Below are 22105 nucleotides of genomic sequence, written 5' to 3' on the forward strand. Positions count from 1 at the left end.
GGCTTTAAGGAGGGTCAAATTGATCCTACAGTTTTTATAAAAACCCTTAATTATGATATTTTCATAACCCAGGTTTATGTCGATGATATAGTGTTTGGATCAACAAATTTAAAATTCTTAAAAGAATTTATAACTTTAATGGAAACTGAATTTGAAATGAGTTTGGTTGGAGAGTTAAATTATTTCTTAGGACTTCAAATTAAACAAACTAAAGAGGGAAATTATGTGCATCAAACTAAATATACAAAAGATCTACTTAGAAAATTTGGTTTGGAAAACTCAAAAGCATTAAAAACACCTATGACTAGTAACATTAATCTAGATAGTGGCCCAGATGGTAAACCAGTTGATTTAAGACTTTATAGAAGCATGATAGGTAGCTTATTATACTTAATTGCAAGCATACCTGACATATTATTTGCAGTAACTATATGAGCTTGGAGGCGTCTCGAGTGCGAAGGTGAGCTGGCTGTGCGCTGGAGTTGGAGGTGCCTTGAAGGGCAGTGAAGGCGCCTTGGACCACAGCATGGAGGCGCCTTGAAGGCGCATGAAGGCGCCTTCAAAGGGATAATGCGCGACTTGATCAGCGCTTATCAACGCGTGCGACCCGGGGCTTGGAGGCGCCTCTGACAGCCTTGGAGGCGCCTCCAGCACCCTTTATAAGCAGTGTTCGAGCACCTCTTCCATGATAACACTCTCCAAGTGATCTCTTGCTACGTGCTGCGAACCTGACGACCCAGAAGTGCTGCGACGCGACACCGACGACCCGGAACTACGCTTCTCCATCTTTAGTTGTCGGTATAAATATTATGTTATAAATCTGAGCTGTAAATTCCTATAATTGTACAAATTATCGTGCTTATAGTTGTTGCCCACCGAAAGCGATCAAGGATCGCGGGCCTTCGAGTAGGAGTCGATCTAGGCTCCGAACGAAGTAAATAGCTTGCCTCTTTGTGTGATTGTTTCTATTTTCTCTGCATTTACTCGAACGGTTTTACGATTCCGAAAAAGTGAAAGCCACGAGCGCTATTCACCCCCCCTCTAGCGCTTTCGATCCAACAATTGGTATTAGAGCGGGGTCATTTTGAATTGGTGCAACCACCATTCAAAATAATTTTTCCGTAGTGTTTTTCGATTTTTTTTTTCGGAGTCAAATTAGAATTAGCTCGATAGTTAAATTCTAATTATTTTTATCGAATCGGTTTTTCTCGAAGTTGGTACAATACCACTCAAGCTCGTCATTTTTTTTCCTTTCTCCCGCACTACTAATCCAAGACTTAGTCTTGGAACAGAATTCGTGTATTCTTTTATCGTGCAGGATTACAAATGGCCCAATAAGAGGGTTATAGTACCGTCCGTCCCCCGCTCTTCACCGGAGAAGATTTCGGATACTGGAAGGGACGGATGGAGACATTTATGAAAACCCAGTTCGAAACATGGATGATCGTCAAGACTGGACTACAACTACCAACTGACAGAGACGGCAAGACTACATCCTACGAAGACTGGGAACCAGCTTTAATCAAGAAGGTGGAAGCTGATGCCAGAGCTACTTGCATTCTCCAGTGCGGTCTTACTAAGGAGGAGCTCAACAGAGTCAGTCCCTTTTCAACCGCAAAGGAACTTTGGGAGAAGTTGATCGAACTCCACGAGGGCACCACCGACACAAAAGTAAGTAAAAGAGATTTATTATTTAATAAATTGTATAATTTAAAAATGCAAGAAGGTGAGACGGCGAGCCAGCTTCACGCGCGCATCTACGACATTCTCAACTCTCTTCATGTAATTGGACAGAGAGTCGAAAATCGGGACGTCATAAGGTACGCATTAAATTCGTTTCCAAGGAGTACATTGTGGGCATCAATGGTAGATGCCTACAAGGTCTCCAAAGATTTATCTTCTTTAAAGTTAGACGAGTTATTTTCTGAATTTGAACTTCATGAACAAACTAATGCACAGCCACCGAGAAGGGTATTGCCTTGGTTGCAGGTACTAGTCGAACATGTGAACCAAGATCCAGACGAAAAATTGAACCGGAATCAGAAGATGAACCCGACTCAGAAGATTCAGAAGATGAACTGACTAGCGAACTAGTGAATCTTGTGAAGAAGCTCTACAAGAAGAAAAAGGGCTTCAACAAGAAAGATCTGAAGAAGGCAGTTCAATCCAAGGAGGCCCAACCGAGCTCGAAAGTGAAGATTGAAGTCACCTGCTACGGGTGCAACCAGAAAGGGCATATCAAAGCCAACTGCCCCAACCAAAAGGAAGCCAAAAAGCAAAGAAGAAAGAAGGCCCTGAAGGCAACGTGGGACGAATCTTCTTTGGAGGACGACGACGACGAACTCGATAAGACGAGTTTACTCGCGTTGATGGCCTGGGACCAGATCGACGAATCCGGGAGCGAGAGCGAGTCGGAGGCCGAGTCCGAGCGAAGACACGGATCCGTATCCATTTCCGAAGAGCCAGACTCCACTGTAAGTATCCCTAGACTTAATAATTTAGTTAATTACTTATTGCGCAAACTAGCTAAGTCGAACATTAAGGTTAAGTCACTTCTAAAGGAAATAGAAGTCCTTAAAGAAGTGACTAAACCCAAGTCCTTACGACCAAGCTCAAACTGGAAGTTCAACTCAAGTCCAAAAACTTGAGGAAGAAAATTCCAGTCTGAAAAATCAGATCAAGGATGTAACAACCACCCTTCTTACTACTACTCTCTAAGGGCGACCGTTACCTAACTCCTACTCTACTTACTAGTGTCACTTATGCTATTATTAGCGACACTTAGATTTATCACGGTTCAGAGAAATTCCTACCGAAAAATTTTGGCAGAGTCTCCCCTGTACCGGTGACCAAATCTATAATACGCAAGATATATACACAGCCACATGCGGCTGGATCACAATTTATTCACAACCACGCAGTAATAAATCATATCATAATCAAAAACTAATCTAGCAACATGAACTAAACTCAAGCTCCCAGAATGAAGCATAATAAGCTACAATGCACATCAAACTCAATCATAAACTCATAATTTCATAACAGAAATAAGGAAAATAAACTAGACATAAACTCTAAATAAATAAGTCTTGCTAGTCCCCTCTGGACCTCTCCATAGTTCAGTCACCACACACATCCATCATCACCACCACCCTGTCGTCTCCCTTCATATCTTAGCTTTTCTTTTATCTGCAGTAGGAGGAAAGAAGACAAGATCTATAAGCTAAAACGCTTAGTAAGTACTAATCTATCTCACAAAACTCGAAATGCATAAATGAAATGCATAAGTGCTGAAACTGAAATAATAAAGCTATCTGCATGTGCTCATGGTATACAGAAAATGAACAGAATACAAATCATACTCAGTATCAAGCAGGATAACAAGAAACTAACAATGTAAACTTAGAATCAAAGAAAACTAACCATTCTTATTTATTCTAAGCTTGGAACTTATTTCATTTCTTGTATCCTTGTGTTAGAAATTAATCTTTTAATTTCTATCTTTTACTTTCTTCTTCTTTCTTTCTTCCTTCTTACTTAACTTTTCTTTTCTTTCTTCCTTCTTACTTAACTTTTCTTTTCTTAGGTTTTCTTTTCTTGGGCCCAGGCCTAGTACCAACTCATGCGCGTTCCCTAATAGGTTGGGGTTGCGAGCCACCAATCCTAAAAGAGCAGACCTCAGTCTACGAGGGCCAAGACCTCGGAAATGGTCACCTGGATTTGTTTAACGACAAGCTCTTGGATGTCGGGTACTAGCCTCTTACTTTAATTTACTTGTTATCTCTTTTTAATTAGACCTTGGTCTTTTTCTTTACTCATACTTCTCATAATCCTTTATTAGAGCTTATTAGAATCCTTTAGATATATATCTAACAAGTATAGGATTACAACTAACCAAGCATGCTATATAAAAAAATAACACAAAGGAAAACAAATCTGAACTCCCTAAGCCTGTTATAAAATAGAGCAAAGGAAAGCAAATCTGGACTTTCTAAACATGCTGTAAAATAGGACAAAAATGCTACTTTAGGGATTATAATCATGTTATAAAACATAGACAAAGAATACTACTTTAGGGTTTCTTAAGCATGCTGTAAAATAGACAAAGGATGCTACCTTTAGTGATCCTAATCATGCTGTAAAAACAAACAGACATAGAATGCTACTCAACTTCTTAAACATGCTGTAAAAACAAATCTCTAATCAACTTTAACTATGTACAACATGACCTTAAAGCAAGGAAATTCATGTACAACATACAACTCAAAGCATTCAACAGCAAGCCAAGACAATGCATCCTTAAGTGAACTCATGGCAGCGACATGGGATAACTATAATGATCTGTTCGGTATGATCCTAAACAGGGCAGCAAGGAATCAACCGAAACTCCACTGTGCACGGCCAAAATCCCTAGCAATAATTAAGGATAGAATGCATACAATTCTACTTGGCACTAGAATCATACTACATGCTCAACTAACCTAAACGAAACCTTGATTTCCCTGTGAAGCTCACGGCAGAATACCCAAAAGCCAAAATCCTTATAGCATGTTTCGGATTCAAGAAACTCAGGAAAACAAGGAAACGAAAACCGAAAGATCGGAGCAACTCCTACCGCAGGTGAGTAGTACTTACCCCTTGTTCTTGCACTTACAACCGAGAAGGAGGAAGGGGCGATTAGGGTTCCGGGTGGAGCTCGAAATCTCGGTCTCCTCTTGTGCTCGCGGGCTCTCTTCGACGGGAGGAACTCGGGTCCGCAAGGTTCGCCGGAAGAAGCCTTCGCCGGCCGCCGGAAAGAAGCTCCAAAGTGGCTGCGTTTCCGCCCGAGCACAGCGCCGTCGCGTCGGGAGAGGAGGAAAGTTAGGTTTTGGGGAAAAGAAAACTTAAACCTTCTCTTATCATTCGGGTTTTTCCATTATAACTATACTTTATATCCAATTCTCTCCATATTAGGTTGACAAAGTCCGTGTAGCTCAGCTGGTTTGGGCCGGTTTTGCTTAAAGCCCAGCTCATGGGTTCGAATCCCAGCCGCGCACTTTTATTCCCCTTTTATTCAAAACGCTCTAACTATAGCTTAAATATATTCCACCTCCTATATAATTAACAAAGCTTTTGTAGACCGGTTGGTTTGCTGCGCTTTGACTAAGTCAAGGCTCGCGGATTCGAGTCTCGACTGCCACTATTTTCCTTCTTATTTATTCTTATTCCTAACTACTACTTATATACATATTGCTCCATATACAACTAACAAAAACTCGCTCGCTTAGTTGGTCAGGCCGGTTTTGGCTTGGGTCAGTCTGACCCGAGGTCCCGGGTTCAAACCTCACTTCCAACGCTTTTTGCCTAAACTTCTTTGGTTTTGTAAAAATGCTAAACGACCTCCAAAAATTACGCAAAAATACTCTAAAAATTTCTAAAAATCTCTAGAATATTTTAAAAGCATTTTCAAATATCTTTATGGACATTTGAAACTCAGAATAGGGAAAATTGGGTCGTTACAAAGGATTTGAAGCTAACATTAGAACGGTTTTCTTTAGGATCCAAGAACCTTGACCTAATTCTTGGATCACAAAGAGCCATCTACAATAAAATTGGGATAGGATATAAAACCAAAATTAAATATAAATCTTATTTATCGTTAATAAACAAATCAAATAGTAAATCAGTCCAAGCATGGGTCCCCAAGTCCAAATTGATTAATCAAATTGGACTTGGTCAATATTGGGTCCCTAAGGATCAACTACACTACCTCGATAGGCCATATCGAGGCTATGATCTAGGGGGAGCAAACAGAAAAATAATTAAATTAAAAAATTCGAAATAAAATTATAAATTGAAATTATTCAAAATTAAAAAATTTGAAATAAAATTATAAATTCAAAATCAAATAAAAAATTCGAAATTAAATTATAAATTCAAAATTCAAAATTCAAAATCAAATTAAAAAATTTGAAATTAAATTATAAATTCAAAATTCAAAATTCAAAATCAAATTAAAAAAATTTAAAATTAAATTATAAAATTCAAAATTCAAAATCAAATTAAAAAATTCGAAATTAAATTATAAATTCAAAATTCAAAATCAAATTAAAAAATTCGAAATTAAATTATAAATTCAAAATTCAAAATCAAATTAAAAATTCGAAATTAAGTTATAAATTCAAAATTCAAAATCAAATTAAAAAGTCGAAATTAAGTTATAAATTCAAAATTTAAAAATCAAAATCAAAGATAGATGGAGGATCCGGACTAGCTGGCACCCCCAACTGAACTACCCGATAGGGTAACTGAACCTAATCTACCCAAAATAGGTAAAACAAGAGTAGATTACCCGGCAGGGTAATTAAGGTTAAATTAAAACGGGCTAGGTTTAACTTGACCCACAGTACTGGTGAAGTTTTTGGATGATAGTACGTTAGGGAAGCTTGGGCATCGCATGTCTAGGAAGATATGGCTTCGACCTGGTGCATTTGGCCAAGTGGAACTGACCGAAGCTACCCTTAAATGGATCCTAACTAGTTAGACCAAAGATTAGTATTAAGTTCAATGGATAGGACTATTTGGGAAACCTCAAAGGCATGGTTACTTTAATGAGCGCCTTGTGACTCACCATAGCTCAGAAGTTTATCCAAAGAATACTTATGTAACGACCCAATTTTCCTTATTTTAAGTTCTAAAAGTCCATAAAAATATTTGGAAATACTTTTAAAATATTCTAGAGATTTTTAGGAATTTTTAGAGCATTTTTATGCAAATTTTGGAGGTCGTTTAGTAGGGTCACAAAAAGAAAGAAGTTTAAAAAAAAAAAAACGTTGAAGGGGAGACTCAAACCCAAGACCTTGACCCGAACCGAATCTCAGTCGAACCCAGCCCAACCAGCTGAGCTACAAGGTTTTTGTTAACCTTATAAGGAAAGAATTAAATTTATAGCATAGTTAAGCGATATTTTAGAAACCGAAAATAAACTTTATAAATAAAGAGGTGCGCGGATAAGGATTCGAAGCCTAGATCCTTGGGTTGGTTGAGAGCCGACTAACCAGCTGGGCTGCGCGTGTTTTATTAACCTAGCATGGAGAGAAATAGATTTAAGCATAGTTGGAAATCGAATTAAAACTAAGTTATAAAGGGTTAAGTGATTTTTCCGTGACCTAAACCTAAGCCTTTTCCTCTCTTTTTCTTTCCTCGACGGCGCGATTCTCCTCTCGGGCGAAACCGCAGCCAAGGCGAGGGTTTCCTCCTCTCGACGTCGACGAGGCGTTTTCCGGCCGGTCTCCACCCGTGGGTGACCTTTCCGGCAAGGAAAGCTTGGGGAACACAAGGAAAAGGGAGAAACCGAAGCTCTACCGAAAACCTAGGGCGCTCCTCGTGTTGTAAGTCCAAGAACCACCGCGGTAAGTGCTTCTCACCTGCGGTAGGAGTAGCTCTCGGGGTTTTGTTTTGCATTTTTGTTGTGAAATGAACAATAGCAACCTTTTCATTCTAGCATATGGATTAGATTGCAACCCTTGCTTTAACAATTCGGTTTAAGTTTTGGGTTAAGTCCTTTGGCCATTTTAATGCACGGACAGAGTTTTGATGTTTTCCTTGATTGTCACAGCATGCTTTTTGGATGTTTTTACCTTACATTTCAAGCATGTCTAAGTAGCTATGCTTCTTTCCAATCATGGCATGATTAAAGAATGGTTAAGATTCAAAAATGCTTAGTTTCACAAGTTTGTCATTTGAAACCTGTTACTGCCGTGAGCTTCCTAAGACCATGTGGGTTGTTAATTCTGATTGAGTTTGTTTTGGATATATCCAGATACTTATTAGTGGCATATGGTTTTAGAATCCCGTGCATAATGTATATATGTGAGAAATACAAGCAAAGTAAGACTATGGTCACAAATTGATCTTGAATTCCAGAATTTAGAATCAAAGCACACTAAGTGCTTAAATAAATGCCAAGGCATTTTATTACAAGAAGTATTTAAAGAAGGATATAAAGAAAAGTATTTTACTTTTAAAAGGGCATGTACCGGACACAAGGTCCAAGGGATGGGCTCCAAGTTGCCCCTAGACATAAGGACTAGAAGTGTCTTAATGGTTTTGGGATTAGCTACCTCAATTCTCATTAAGCAAGGCGCGCAAAGTGGTACAATGTCGGGCCCAAGTAAATTTGAATATTATTTTTAAAGTATAAAAGTATTAATTTGGAAACAAACAGAACAAGTTCTTTTATCTAAGTTGCAAATTCTAGCAAGTTAAATTGTTGTTTTCCTTTAGAGATGCATGATGTAGTTCTATCTGCTATTTTCATGTTGAGCATGTACTCCCTGTTTTCTTTAATGCTTATGCATTCCTTATCGGATTTTGTGAGTAGAAAGCACTTACTAAGCTTTTAGCTTATAGATACTATTTACCTCCTACTGCAGATACAGATAAGAGTAAAGGAAAAGCTAAAGTGTTATAGAGGAAGGCGACAAGGAGATGTTGGTGGTGTGTGTGTGATGCCGGATATGGAAGCTTGGGACCTTACTAGAAGAGTTTAGAAATTGTATTTGCTGGTGTTTATGTTACTGTTAGAGTAGAATTTATTTTGCATTACTAATTTCGTTATCTTCCTGTCATTTAGTTGGAATAACTGTTAAGCTGAGAACATGTTCCTTTTTCCTTATTCTGGCTTAGTTTTCAAGTTTTGTGAAGTAAGATCATATCTGATTGGAGTTTGATTTTTTTTATATAAGAAGTTCATATCTGATTTTTAGTTTGCAAACTTAGTTGGAAGTGTGAAGTGGTATGCTCAGTTGCTTTAGATTCTGTTATAGCATGAAATTTTCTGCAGTAAGATTCGTTTCCATGATCAGCAGGTTGTATTTCCGTAGATTGATTGGTTACTTCGTATTGTTGGAACATTTGCTTAGTACTGCTGAAATTTTCTTCCCATTACAATGGCAGCATGCATTATAAATTTTTCCCTTTATGTTGTTGCCTTAAAACTTAGGTATAGTGGTTTTAAAATCTCAGAACGAATCACAACATTCTTTTGATAGATATAGAAGCATGTTTTACATATGATCAGTAGCCCTTGTTTTATGGAAGGAAAACATGTGATGTTCGGATTACATCACATGCATTCTTGGTCTATGGAAGGAGTAGTAGTACATGTGATGTTCTGATATGCATTCTTGTAGGGATCGAAGCTTCACCGAAATGCATATCAGAACAGTAGCAGTTGCTTGCAGTGATGTTCTGATATGTCTTGTGATCGTTATAGTTGTGTTCAATAAATGAGCAGTAGGTTTAATTGGCCTTCTTTTATTTCTGTTCAGTTGTAGAATAAAATGAATGCAAGATATTAAAGGATGTAGCAAACAGTGGAGATACTTAAGCTTCATTTGTCTATATGTTATACTTGCTCGTTGATTCACTTATTTGCATGTTTGATAAAAAAAAAAATAAAGGTATCATGAAATGGTATGCTGCTATCTAGAGACATGTTCTGATATGCGATATGTTCAAATAGTTTAAAGTATCTCTAGCGTTAAAGTAAGTAGTACAAGTTATGTGTAGATAGTAGAAACAGTAGCGGTCACCCTCAGGGTAGTAAGTGTTGGAATCCCAAGGTTGTTTTGGTGTGATCAACAAGTTAAGTTAGGTCCTGTGTATTTAACCTTGTGTCTAAGTGTGCAGGAGCTTAGGAACACAGGTACTCGAGTGGAAGACGCAGCTAGCGAGAAGGACGGCACGCTGTGCGTCCGAGGGACGAGGCGCTGCGGAAGAGTACACCGGCGGACGAGAAGGAAGCGCGCGGTGGTTCCGAGGGACGAAAGCCGGAGCGGAAGATTGCTCGGGGAGCAAGAGACGCAGCTAGCGAGAAGGTCGACGACCGAGGGACGAAGACTGCGGATGAGTACGCTGGCGGACGAGAAGGAAACACGCGGCAATTCCGAGGGACGAGAAGCCGGAGGGAAGCACGCTCGAGAAGACCGGAAGTTGGGTTCGGGTGAGCCCTTTTCCGGAAGGCAGAGATCACCCAAACGAGCGGATCCGGAGCGGAAGAACCGGACCGAAGCGGGACTGAACCAGAGAAGCGGTCCCGGATGAAAAAGTCAACTGTGTTGACTTTCGGGGTCCGGGGCGCCCGGACCCATCCGGGGCGCCCGGAACCCTTCCGGGCGCCCGGAACAGTAATGTTGACCAGATCGAGAATTATCTCGATCTGAACGTTGGGGGATAAATTTTATCCCCCCCCAGGGCGCCCGGAACCTTTCCAGGCGCCCCGACCAAGGCTATAAATACAGCCTTGGTCCAGAAGCTTTACATCAGTTCAGAAATTGTAAACAACACTTGTGTGCTTCCATTTCTTTGATTAGCTTCTTTCTTTTTGTGCCTACACTGCTGTAAACGAGGCTTCTCCGCCTGAAGGAGTTTTTAGTGCAACAATCTTCCTTGGATTAACAACCTCCCCGGTTGTAACCAAGTCAAAACCGGTGCCTCGTTTTTATGCTTTATTTTCTGCTTAATCTATTCTTTTTCAAGTGTTAGCTTAATTGTCCGAGAAAGGGTTGTGTTTTACTCAGGGCTATTCAACCCCCCCTTCTAGCCGGCCGCATCGGTCCTACAAGTGGTATCAGAGCCGAGGCGCTTCAGGAGGACTAACCGCCGAAGCAACAAGATGGCCGGATCCAACATCCACGCACCAAAATTCGAAGGGGACTTCGCTAGCTGGAAAAAGCGAATGGAGGTATTTCTTGAAACAGATTATGATTTATTACTAACAATGGAATTTGGCTATGAAGCACCAGAGGGCAAAGCAAGAAATCAATGGTCAAAGAAGGAGCAGGCTGACCACGTGGCAAACAAGAAAGCAGAATTTCATCTGCTAAGTGTACTTCCAACACAAGAAGTCAATCGAGTCGGTACCTACAACTCGGCAAAGGAGCTTTGGGAGAAATTCCTTGAGTTACACGAAGGAACATCCGAAGCCAAACTTGCAAGACGGGATTACTTCGTAACCAGCTTACAAACCTCCGATTTGAAGAAGGTGAAACAATTGCACATCTACACTCGAGGATTCAGGAACTCATCACCAGACTTACGAATCTCGGAGAAGAGGTAAGTAACCGAGATTCGCTAAGGTATGCCCTAAATTCCTTTCCTAGAAACTCAAAATGGGCATCACTAGTAGATGCCTTTTACATTTCAAAAAATCTAGAAAAAATTTCATTAGATGAATTATTTTCAACTTTTGAAGTGCATGAGTCAAGATGTGCAGGTCCGAAGGAGCCCAAGAATAATGTCGCCCTTAAAGCTTCGAGAGACAAACCTGAGTCTGAATCGACAACGAGGAAATGGTAATGATGGTAAGACGATTTAAAAATATTTGTAAATCTAGGAAATCTAACCATCCGCAGGGAAGAAAGAAAAGAACCATCCGCTGCTACCATTGCGATGAAGAAGGGCACGTCAAGGACAATTGCCCTAAACTGAAGAACAAAGGGAAGGACAAGGGTAAGAAGCCTATCCAAAAGCGCAAGGCCCTAAAAGCGACGTGGGACGATACGTCGTCGGAATCGGAAGTCAAGGAGTTCTCCGGGCTCGCGTTAATGGCGAGTCATCAAGACGACGACTGCGAGTCAAGCTCTTCCGAAATGAGCATCGAAAGCATCGATGAAGGGGGAGCCACGTCCGAAGAGAGCAGCAGTTCAGGGGGAGAAACCGACAACGAGATCGACAAGGTAAGTGAGGTACGATCTCTTCCTCCTGATAAAATGTTTAAATTCATTAAAATTTTAACAAAAGATTGCTGCAAATTAGAAAATGAAAATAAAGATTTAAAAGCAATATTAGCTACATCTTGTCCGTTAGAAATGCTAGATAAATCAAATTTAGAAAATGAAAAATTAAAATTAGAAATTCAAAATTTAATTTTTCAAGTAGAAAATTTGAAAAACTCTACTTGCTCATCTAAAACCAATTTTAGAAGGTTCAATAATTTGAATTGGTATTATAGATATCACAAGGGACAAATTAAAAATATCTCTAGAAAATATGTCCCTAAAAACTTTTTAGTTAATCCAGTAGGTTGGAACCTATATTGGGTTCCTAAATCATGCTTAAATTAATTTTAAAAGTAAAATTAGCGCTTTAAGTGAGAAAATTAAATAAAGAATTTCTTTATGAGGCTTTGTCTAAGGAAGTGGTTGTTGCTCCAATAACCAAGAAGGCCTAGTGCCTCGCCACGACCTGGAAGCCAAAATATTGAAATAAATGTTTAATTAACTTACTAATGAAGCATTAATACAAGAATTAATTAGTGCTTGAAAAAGGTTATTCAAAACATTTTATTTCAATTTACCTACTTAGAATTTTTTTTGATACTTAGAAATATTCTCAAAAATTATTTTTTCCTAAGTTAAGAACTTTTTTTCTTGAAACTAGAAATCTCAGCTTTAATTACTTAGAAAAATTTTCTAAATTTCTTAAAAACTTAGATTTTTTTAGAAATATTTTTTCTAAGTCTTTAACCCTTAGATTATTTTTCTTGGAACCCCATTTTTTTTGTGATCAAAGGGGGAGAAGGGAAAGTATAAGTCTAGGGGGAGGTAGATAGATTTAATTTTTTTCTCTATCTTTTTGCACTTAAATTGTAATTTAAGTTAATTTACTTAATTCAATTTTATGTCTATTTTAACCCTAGCTTAACTTGGGTTGATCACACCAAAAAGGGGGAGATTGTTGGAACCCCAAGGTTGTTTTGGTGTGATCAACAAGTTAAGTTAGGTCCTGTGTATTTAACCTTGTGTCTAAGTGTGCAGGAGCTTAGGAACACAGGTACTCGAGTGGAAGACGCAGCTAGCGAGAAGGACGGCAGTCTGAGGGACGAGGTGCTGCGGAAGAGTACACCGGCGGACGAGAAGGAAGCGTGCGGTGGTTCCGAGGGACGAAAGCTGGAGCGGAAGATTGCTCGGGGAGCAAGAGACGCAGCTAGCGAGAAGGTCGGCGACCGAGGGACGAAGAAGTACGCTCGCGGACGAGAAGGAAACACGGGCAATTCCGAGGGACGCCGGAGGGAAGCACGCCCGAGAAGACCGGAAGTTGGGTTCGGGTGAGCCCTTTTAAGGCCGAGATCACCCAAATGAGCGGATCCGGAGCGGAAGAACCGGACCGAAGCGACCGAACCGAAGCGGTCCCGGATGAAAAAGTCAACTATGTTGACTTTGAGTCCGGGCGCCGACCGGGCGCCGGACCCATCCGGCGCCGGAACCCTTCCGGCGCCTGAACGATAATGTTGACCAGATCGAGAATTATCTCGATCGAACGCGTTGGGGATAAATTTTATCCCCAGGCGCCGGAACCTTTCAGCGCCCACCAAGGCTATGACCTTGGTCCGAGCTTACATCGATTAAATTGTAAACAACACTTGTGTGCTTCCATTTCTTTGATTAGCTTCTTTCTTTTTGTGCCTACACTGCTGTAAACGAGGCTTCTCCGCCTGAAGGAGTTTTTAGTGCAACAATCTTCCTTGGATTAACAACCTCCCCGGTTGTAACCAAGTCAAAACCGGTGCCTCATTTTTATGCTTTATTTTCTGCTTAATCTATTCTTTTTCAAGTGTTAGCTTAATTGCCAGAGAAAGGGTTGTGTTTTACTCAGGGCTATTCAACCCCCCCCTTCTAGCCGGCCGCATCGGTCCTACAGTAAGGAGGGTGGCCGTTACAGTTGGTATCAGAGCAGGTCCATTTTCCAGCAACACACACACATCAGCATCATCCTTGCCGTCTTCAAGTAAGAAAGTATTTAAGTTCTTTCTTTATTGCTTTCCTTTATTATTATTATTTGCAGTATGGATGGATTGTTTATAAGTGATTAAGTAAGATAAGAGTTTTTAGCTATTTCCTTTCTTAATATATAAATGTGTATGTTTAGAAAGGGTAGAGAAATTATCAAATTTTCTTATTTGTTTAACTAGATGTCGAGAAGAGGACGTCCCCGTACCGCTCGTACTGAGGACCAAGTTCAGGAGGAAGAGAGGCCAGGCTCAACTGAGCCCAATCTTTCTGAAGTTGTTGCCCAACTTCAGAAACAAGTAGCTGAGCAGCAGCAAGTAATTGCCAATCTGATGGCAAATCAACAACCAGTCCCTCCTACTCCTCAAACAGTAACTGTGGAGACTCCAGTGGTAACTGAGGTTCCACCAGCTGCCCAAGGAGTCGTCACAGCACCCCAGAGACAAGAAGCTTACCTTATTCAGTGGCTTCTCAGGCACGACTGAGCCCTGGGATGCCCAGGCTTGGTTCAAGACACTGGAGAGCACCATGGAGCTTCTTGACTGGCCAGAAGTCGAGAAGGTCAAGTGTGCCTCCTTCTGCCTGATTGGAGATGCACGCATGTGGTGGGAGAGAGTCAAAAGCAAGAGGGCAATCAATCAGATGAAATGGATTGATTTTGAGACAGAATTCTACGACGAGTTCTTTCGCCAAAAGATCACCAACAAGCACTACGAGGAGTTTATGGAGTTCAGACAGGGGGATCTGACAGTAGAGGAAGCAGTTAAAAGATTCAACAGGCTAGCTCGTCTCTGCCCAGAACTAGTAAGTACAGAGAAGGAGCGAGTCAGACTAATGCTCAGAATGCTGAAGCCTGTGATATCACTTAATGTGAGCAGTGGGACTCATCAGCCCATGACTGGAGAAGAGTTGGTCAGTAGAGCCTTAGTAGCTGAGCACTACCTGAGCAGCATGAAGGCACAAAGAGAGCAACACAAGCCAATCAAGATGGAGACCAAGACTGGGGGAAATCAGAAACCCCAGTCAAATAATCAGAACTGGAAAGGCAAGGGCACTAAAAGAAAGCAGTGGGATTCAGGAAGTAACCAGAAGGGAGGACCAGAAACCAAACAGACTAAGCTCCTTCCCTGTTCCAAATGTGGGAGAACACATCCAGGAGCCTGCCTCTTGGGTAAGACTGGATGTTATTCTTGTGGTCAAGAAGGACACATGGCCAAACAGTGTCCTAACAAGTTCAAAGCACCTCAGCCACAGCCAATACAATATGGAGCCAAGCCTCAACTACATTATATGCCTGCAACTCTGGAAGGACCTCAGATCAGTCAAGGAAGGTTGGAAGCTCCACCAATTCCAGCCTTTGACAATGCCAGAGTATTCTCCCTTACCAAAGAGGAAGCTGCTAGTGCCTCCACGGTCGTAACAGGTCAAGTAGTTATTTTTCAGCATATAGCTACTGCACTATTTGATACTGGGCGACCCATTCTTTTGTATCCATACCTTTTGCCAAAGAATTACAGGTACCTACAGAAAGCATGAATTCCAAGTTCCTGACAACCCTACCTTCTGGGGAAGTCATGGAATCTAGTCAGTGGCTTCGGTCTGTACCAGTCAGAATTTCAGACCGAGAGCTATGTGTTAATCTGGTAGTCCTCGCTATGCAGGATTTCGATATCATTTTGGGTATGGATTTCCTCAGCAAGTACAGTGCTTCAGTGGACTGCCGCAGAAGAAAAGTAATTTTTAGTCCAGAAGGTGAACCATCCTTTGAATTTACAGGAGTGCCAAGGAGGAAAACCCAGAAGTTCCTTTCTTCTCTCACAGCTCACCAGATGTTAGCTAAAGGGTGTGCTGGTTTTCTTGCGCACATTGTGAGTACAGAAGAACAAGAAAGACCCAAGCAGGAGGAAGTTCGGGTAGTCTGTGAGTATCCAGAGGTATTCCCAGAAGAGCTACCTGGACTACCTCCCAACAGAGAAGTGGAGTTTGAGATTGAACTGGTTCCTGGTACCGGTCCAATTTCAAAAGCTCCATATCGCATGTCTCCAGCAGAGCTAAAAGAGTTACAAGAGCAACTTCAGGAGCTACTTGACAAGGGTTTCATACGCCCTAGTCACTCACCATGGGGAGCTCCTGTGTTGTTTGTCAAGAAGAAGGATGGATCTATGCGGATGTGCATAGATTATAGAGCTCTGAATCAAGTGACCATCAAGAACAGGTATCCACTGCCCAGGATCGATGATTTATTTGATCAATTGAAAGGGGCAACAGTGTTCTCCAAGATAGATCTGCGCTCTGGGTACCATCAGTTAAAAGTGAAGGAGAGTGATATACCCAGAACAGCTTTCAGGACCAGATACGGACACTACGAATTCGTAGTCATGCCTTTTGGTGTGACTAATGCACCTGCAGTCTTCATGGACTTGATGAATAGAGTGTTCAGAGAATACCTCGACAAGTTTGTCATTGTGTTCATAGACGACATTCTAATCTATTCCAGGACCCCAGAGGAGCATGATGCGCATTTGAGAATAGTCCTACAGACTCTTCAGCAGAGACAGCTCTATGCTAAATTCTCAAAGTGCGAATTTTGGTTGGAGCAGGTGGCATTTCTAGGTCACATTGTTTCAAAAGAAGGCATTCAAGTGGATCCAGCCAAAGTAGAAGCGGTCAGCAACTGGAAGAGACCCAAGAATGCCAGCTTCCTTGGTTTAGCTGGGTACTACAGGAAATTTGTGGAGGACTTTTCCAGGATAGCCTCTCCACTTACAGCCCTCACCAGGAAAGATAAGAAGTTTGAATGGTCAGATAAATGTGAGCAGAGTTTTCAAGAACTCAAGAAGAGACTGACCAGTGCTCCTATACTGACTGTTCCAGAGAGCGACAAGAGTTTTGACATCTACAGTGATGCTTCCAAGATGGGATTAGGAGCTGTACTCATGCAGAAAGGAAAAGTTATAGCTTATGCTTCCAGACAACTCAAAGACTACGAGAAGAACTATCCCACTCATGACCTAGAGCTGGCAGCTGTGGTCTTTGCACTGAAACTCTGGCGACACTACTTGTATGGAGTCCAGTGCAGAATCTTCACAGACCATCAGAGTCTTAAGTACTTCTTCACTCAGAAGGACTTAAACATGAGACAGCGCAGGTGGCTAGAGTTGGTCAAAGATTATGACTGTGAAATCCTCTACCACCCAGGTAAAGCTAATAAAGTGGCAGATGCATTAAGCATAAAGTCCAGTGCATCCTTGATGTCCTTATCATCATTAGCCCTGCCACTACAGAAAGAGTTGTCAGATTTCGGACTTGAAATTATTTATGGGCAACTCTCTGCATTGACCCTAGAGTCAACCCTGCTTGAGGATATACAGAAAAAGCAAAGTGAAGATCCAGATATCCAAAAGATCAAGCAAGGAATACAAGAAGAAGGAAATTCAGAATTTCGAGTATCAGACAGTGGAATTCTTTATCAGGGAAATCGCCTTTGTGTTCCCAATGATGAAGAGCTGAGAAAGAGAATTTTAGAAGAGGCTCATAGTACGCCATATTCTATGCATCCTGGTTCTACCAAGATGTACCAGGACGTGAAACAGAAGTTCTGGTGGTCTGGACTCAAAAGAGATGTAGTTAAATATGTCAGTACCTGCCTGACATGTCAGAGAGTCAAAGCAGAACACCAGAGACCAGGAGGAGTTTTACAACCTCTTCCAATACCAGAGTGGAAGTGGGAAGACATATCCATGGATTTCATAACAGGTCTCCCTAGAACCACAAATGGATATGATGCGATATGGGTGATAGTGGACAGATTGACCAAGTCTGCTCATTTTCTAGCCATCAAAGTGTCTCACTCTATAGAGCAGTTAGCACAGCTGTATGTTAAAGAGGTGATCAGACTTCACGGAGTTCCCAAATCTATTATTTCTGATAGAGATGGGCGCTTCACCTCTCACTTTTGGGAGTGTGTACAGACTGCACTAGGCACCAAGCTCAAGTTCAGCACAGCCTTCCATCCTCAGACTGATGGACAGACAGAGCGAGTAAATCAGATCTTAGAAGATATGCTCAGGGCTTGTGCACTAGATTTTAAAGGCAGTTGGTGCAAGTATCTGTGCTTAGCTGAGTTTGCCTACAACAACAGCTACCAAGCCACCATCAGGATGGCACCATATGAAGCATTGTATGGTAGAAAGTGCAGATCACCTATATGCTGGCAAGAAGCTGGAGAAAGAAGAGAAATGGAAGTAGAGCTGGGCATTCAGACAGAGCTGATAGAAGAAACCACTCAGGCTATTCAGAAAATCAAACAGAGGATTGAGACTGCCCAGAGTAGACAGAAAAGCTATGCTGACACACGCCGTAGGCCATTGGAATTCCAAGTAGGAGAATCAGTTTTTCTCAAAGTTGCTCCTATGAAGGGAGTGATGAGATTTGGCAAGAAGGGCAAATTGAGTCCTCGCTATGTAGGACCTTACCTGATTACAGACAGGATTGGGAAGGTAGCTTACAAGCTGGAATTACCACAAGACATGTCAGCAATACACAATGTGTTTCATGTCTCCATGATAAAGAAGTGCCTCCATGACCCTAGCCAAGTGATTGAGCCTCAGTCAGTGCAGATCCAAGAGGATCTTAGTTTTGAAAGTAGACCTACACAGATAGTGGACAGAGCAGTCAAGAGACTAAGAAGCAAGGAAGTACCACTAGTGAAGGTCGTCTGGCAGAACCAGAAGCACGAGGAAGTCACTTGGGAGCGGGAGGACAGTATGAGACAGAAGTATCCAGAGCTATTCTAAGTTCGAGGACGAACTTTTTATAAGATATGGGGAATTGTAACGACCCAATTTTCCTTATTTTAAGTTCTAAAAGTCCATAAAAATATTTGGAAATACTTTTAAAATATTCTAGAGATTTTTAGGAATTTTTAGAGCATTTTTATGCAAATTTTGGAGGTCGTTTAGTAGGGTCACAAAAAGAAAGAAGTTTTAAAAAAAAAAAACGTTGAAGGGGAGACTCGAACCCAAGACCTTGACCCGAACCGAATCTCAGTCGAACCCAGCCCAACCAGCTGAGCTACAAGGTTTTTGTTAACCTTATAAGGAAAGAATTAAATTTATAGCATAGTTAAGCGATATTTTAGAAACCGAAAATAAACTTTATAAATAAAGAGGTGCGCGGATAAGGATTCGAAGCCTAGACCCTTGGGTTGGTTGAGAGCCGACTAACCAGCTGGGCTGCGCGTGTTTTATTAACCTAGCATGGAGAGAAATAGATTTAAGTATAGTTGGAAATCGAATTAAAACTAAGTTATAAAGGGTTAAGTGATTTTTCCGTGACCTAAACCTAAGCCTTTTCCTCTCTTTTTCTTTCCTCAACGGCGCGATTCTCCTCTCGGGCGAAACCGCAGCCAAGGCGAGGGTTTCCTCCTCTCGACGTCGGCGAGGCGTTTTCCGGCCGGTCTCCACCCGTGGGTGACCTTTCCGGCAAGGAAAGCTTGGGGAACACAAGGAAAAGGGAGAAACCGAAGCTCTACCGAAAACCTAGGGCGCTCCTCGTGTTGTAAGTCCAAGAACCCATTGTAAGTGCTTCTCACCTGCGGTAGGAGTAGCTCTCGGGGTTTTGTTTTGCATTTTTGTTGTGAAATGAACAATAGCAACCTTTTCATTCTAGCATATGGATTAGATTGCAACCCTTGCTTTAACAATTTGGTTTAAGTTTTGGGTTAAGTCCTTTGGCCATTTTAATGCACGGACAGAGTTTTGATGTTTTCCTTGATTGTCACAGCATGCTTTTTGGATGTTTTTACCTTACATTTCAAGCATGTCTAAGTAGCTATGCTTCTTTCCAATCATGGCATGATTAAAGAATGGTTAAGATTCAAAAATGCTTAGTTTCACAAGTTTGTCATTTGAAACCTGTTACTGCCGTGAGCTTCCTAAGACCATGTGGGTTGTTAATTCTGATTGAGTTTGTTTTGGATATATCCAGATACTTATTAGTGGCATATGGTTTTAGAATCCCGTGCATAATGTATATATGTGAGAAATACAAGCAAAGTAAGACTATGGTCACAAATTGATCTTGAATTCCAGAATTTAGAATCAAAGCACACTAAGTGCTTAAATAAATGCCAAGGCATTTTATTACAAGAAGTATTTAAAGAAGGATATAAAGAAAAGTATTTTACTTTTAAAAGGGCATGTACCGGACACAAGGTCCAAGGGATGGGCTCCAAGTTGCCCCTAGACATAAGGTCTAGAAGTGTCTTAATGGTTTTGGGATTAGCTACCTCAATTCTCATTAAGAAAGGCGCGCAAAGTGGTACAATGCCGGGCCCAAGTAAAGTTGAATATTATTTTTAAAGTATAAAAGTATTAATTTGGAAACAAACAAAACAAGTTCTTTTATCTAAGTTGCAAATTCTAGCAAGTTAAATTGTTGTTTTCCTTTAGAGATGCATGATGTAGTTCTATCTGCTATTTTCATGTTGAGCATGTACTCCCTGTTTTCTTTAATGCTTATGCATTCCTTATCGGATTTTGTGAGTAGAAAGCACTTACTAAGCTTTTAGCTTATAGATACTATTTACCTCCTACTGCAGATACAGATAAGAGTAAAGGAAAAGCTAAAGTGTTATAGAGGAAGGCGACAAGGAGATGTTGGTGGTGTGTGTGTGATGCCGGATATGGAAGCTTGGGACCTTACTAGAAGAGTTTAGAAATTGTATTTGCTGGTGTTTATGTTACTGTTAGAGTAGAATTTATTTTGCATTACTAATTTCGTTATCTTCCTGTCATTTAGTTGGAATAACTGTTAAGCTGAGAACATGTTCCTTTTTCCTTATTCTGGCTTAGTTTTCAAGTTTTGTGAAGTAAGATCATATCTGATTGGAGTTTGATTTTTTTATATAAGAAGTTCATATCTGATTTTTAGTTTGCAAACTTAGTTGGAAGTGTGAAGTGGTATGCTCAGTTGCTTTAGATTCTGTTATAGCATGAAATTTTCTGCAGTAAGATTCGTTTCCATGATCAGCAGGTTGTATTTCCGTAGATTGATTGGTTACTTCGTATTGTTGGAACATTTGCTTAGTACTGCTGAAATTTTCTTCCCATTACAATGGCAGCATGCATTATAAATTTTTCCCTTTATGTTGTTGCCTTAAAACTTAGGTATAGTGGTTTTAAAATCTCAGAACGAATCACAACATTCTTTTGATAGATATAGAAGCATGTTTTACATATGATCAGTAGCCCTTGTTTTATGGAAGGAAAACATGTGATGTTCGGATTACATCACATGCATTCTTGGTCTATGGAAGGAGTAGTAGTACATGTGATGTTCTGATATGCATTCTTGTAGGGATCGAAGCTTCACCGAAATGCATATCAGAACAGTAGCAGTTGCTTGCAGTGATGTTCTGATATGTCTTGTGATCGTTATAGTTGTGTTCAATAAATGAGCAGTAGGTTTAATTGGCCTTCTTTTATTTCTGTTCAGTTGTAGAATAAAATGAATGCAAGATATTAAAGGATGTAGCAAACAGTGGAGATACTTAAGCTTCATTTGTCTATATGTTATACTTGCTCGTTGATTCACTTATTTGCATGTTTGATAAAAAAAAAATAAAGGTATCATGAAATGGTATGCTGCTATCTAGAGACATGTTCTGATATGCGATATGTTCAAATAGTTTAAAGTATCTCTAGCGTTAAAGTAAGTAGTACATGTTATGTGTAGATAGTAGAAACAGTAGCGGTCACCCTCAGGGTAGTAAGGAGGGTGGCCGTTACAGCTTACTTGTTGAACCCAAAGCTAAACCTGAATCTAACACAAAGTTAAACCAGCCCCTTAAATTCAACAATAATTCATCTCACAATAATTATAGGATTCCCTGATTGACAATTTTGATCGGGTGAGATGACTAAGAAATTAAACTATGAAAATTGACTTAAACTTAAAATAATTTCAAAATTATTTTAAACCTAAATTATCTTTGATTAACAACACTTTTAATACTTTTAAAACCTAAATTTCAAAATTATTTTAAACTTAAATTTCAAAATTATTTTAAACCTAAATTTCAAAATTATTTTAAACTTAAATTTCAAAATTAATTAAACTTAAATTTCAAAATTAATTAAACTTAAATTTCAAAAATAAATTAAACTTAAATTTCAAAATTAATTAAACTAAAATTTTTCAAATTAATTAAATCATAAAATCTTTTTAAACAACCATAGGGTTAATTGCTTGCTAACTTAGTTTGGGTAAGATAGAAAATCTAAGGAGTCTACTTCAATTAAGCTATCTCTAAATCCATTAAAAAGAAACCA

The 22105-nt window shown here is 40.2% G+C and overlaps 2 long non-coding RNA genes across 2 annotated transcripts; both read left to right on the forward strand.

Annotated features, from left to right (window-relative positions):
* The first annotated feature begins 7177 nt into the window (after window positions 1-7177).
* LOC122020978 lies at window positions 7178-8720 on the forward strand. The gene is made up of 2 exons (XR_006122397.1): window positions 7178-7391; window positions 8415-8720. It is a non-coding gene; the product is annotated as an uncharacterized LOC122020978 (long non-coding RNA).
* Window positions 8721-19153: 10433 nt separating this feature from the next.
* Window positions 19154-20677, forward strand: LOC122021033. The gene is made up of 2 exons (XR_006122421.1): window positions 19154-19331; window positions 20374-20677. It is a non-coding gene; the product is annotated as an uncharacterized LOC122021033 (long non-coding RNA).
* Window positions 20678-22105: the final 1428 nt, after the last annotated feature.

This window comes from Zingiber officinale, chromosome 9A (genome assembly GCF_018446385.1).
Source record: "Zingiber officinale cultivar Zhangliang chromosome 9A, Zo_v1.1, whole genome shotgun sequence".
In the NCBI taxonomy this organism is placed as follows: domain Eukaryota; kingdom Viridiplantae; phylum Streptophyta; class Magnoliopsida; order Zingiberales; family Zingiberaceae; genus Zingiber; species Zingiber officinale.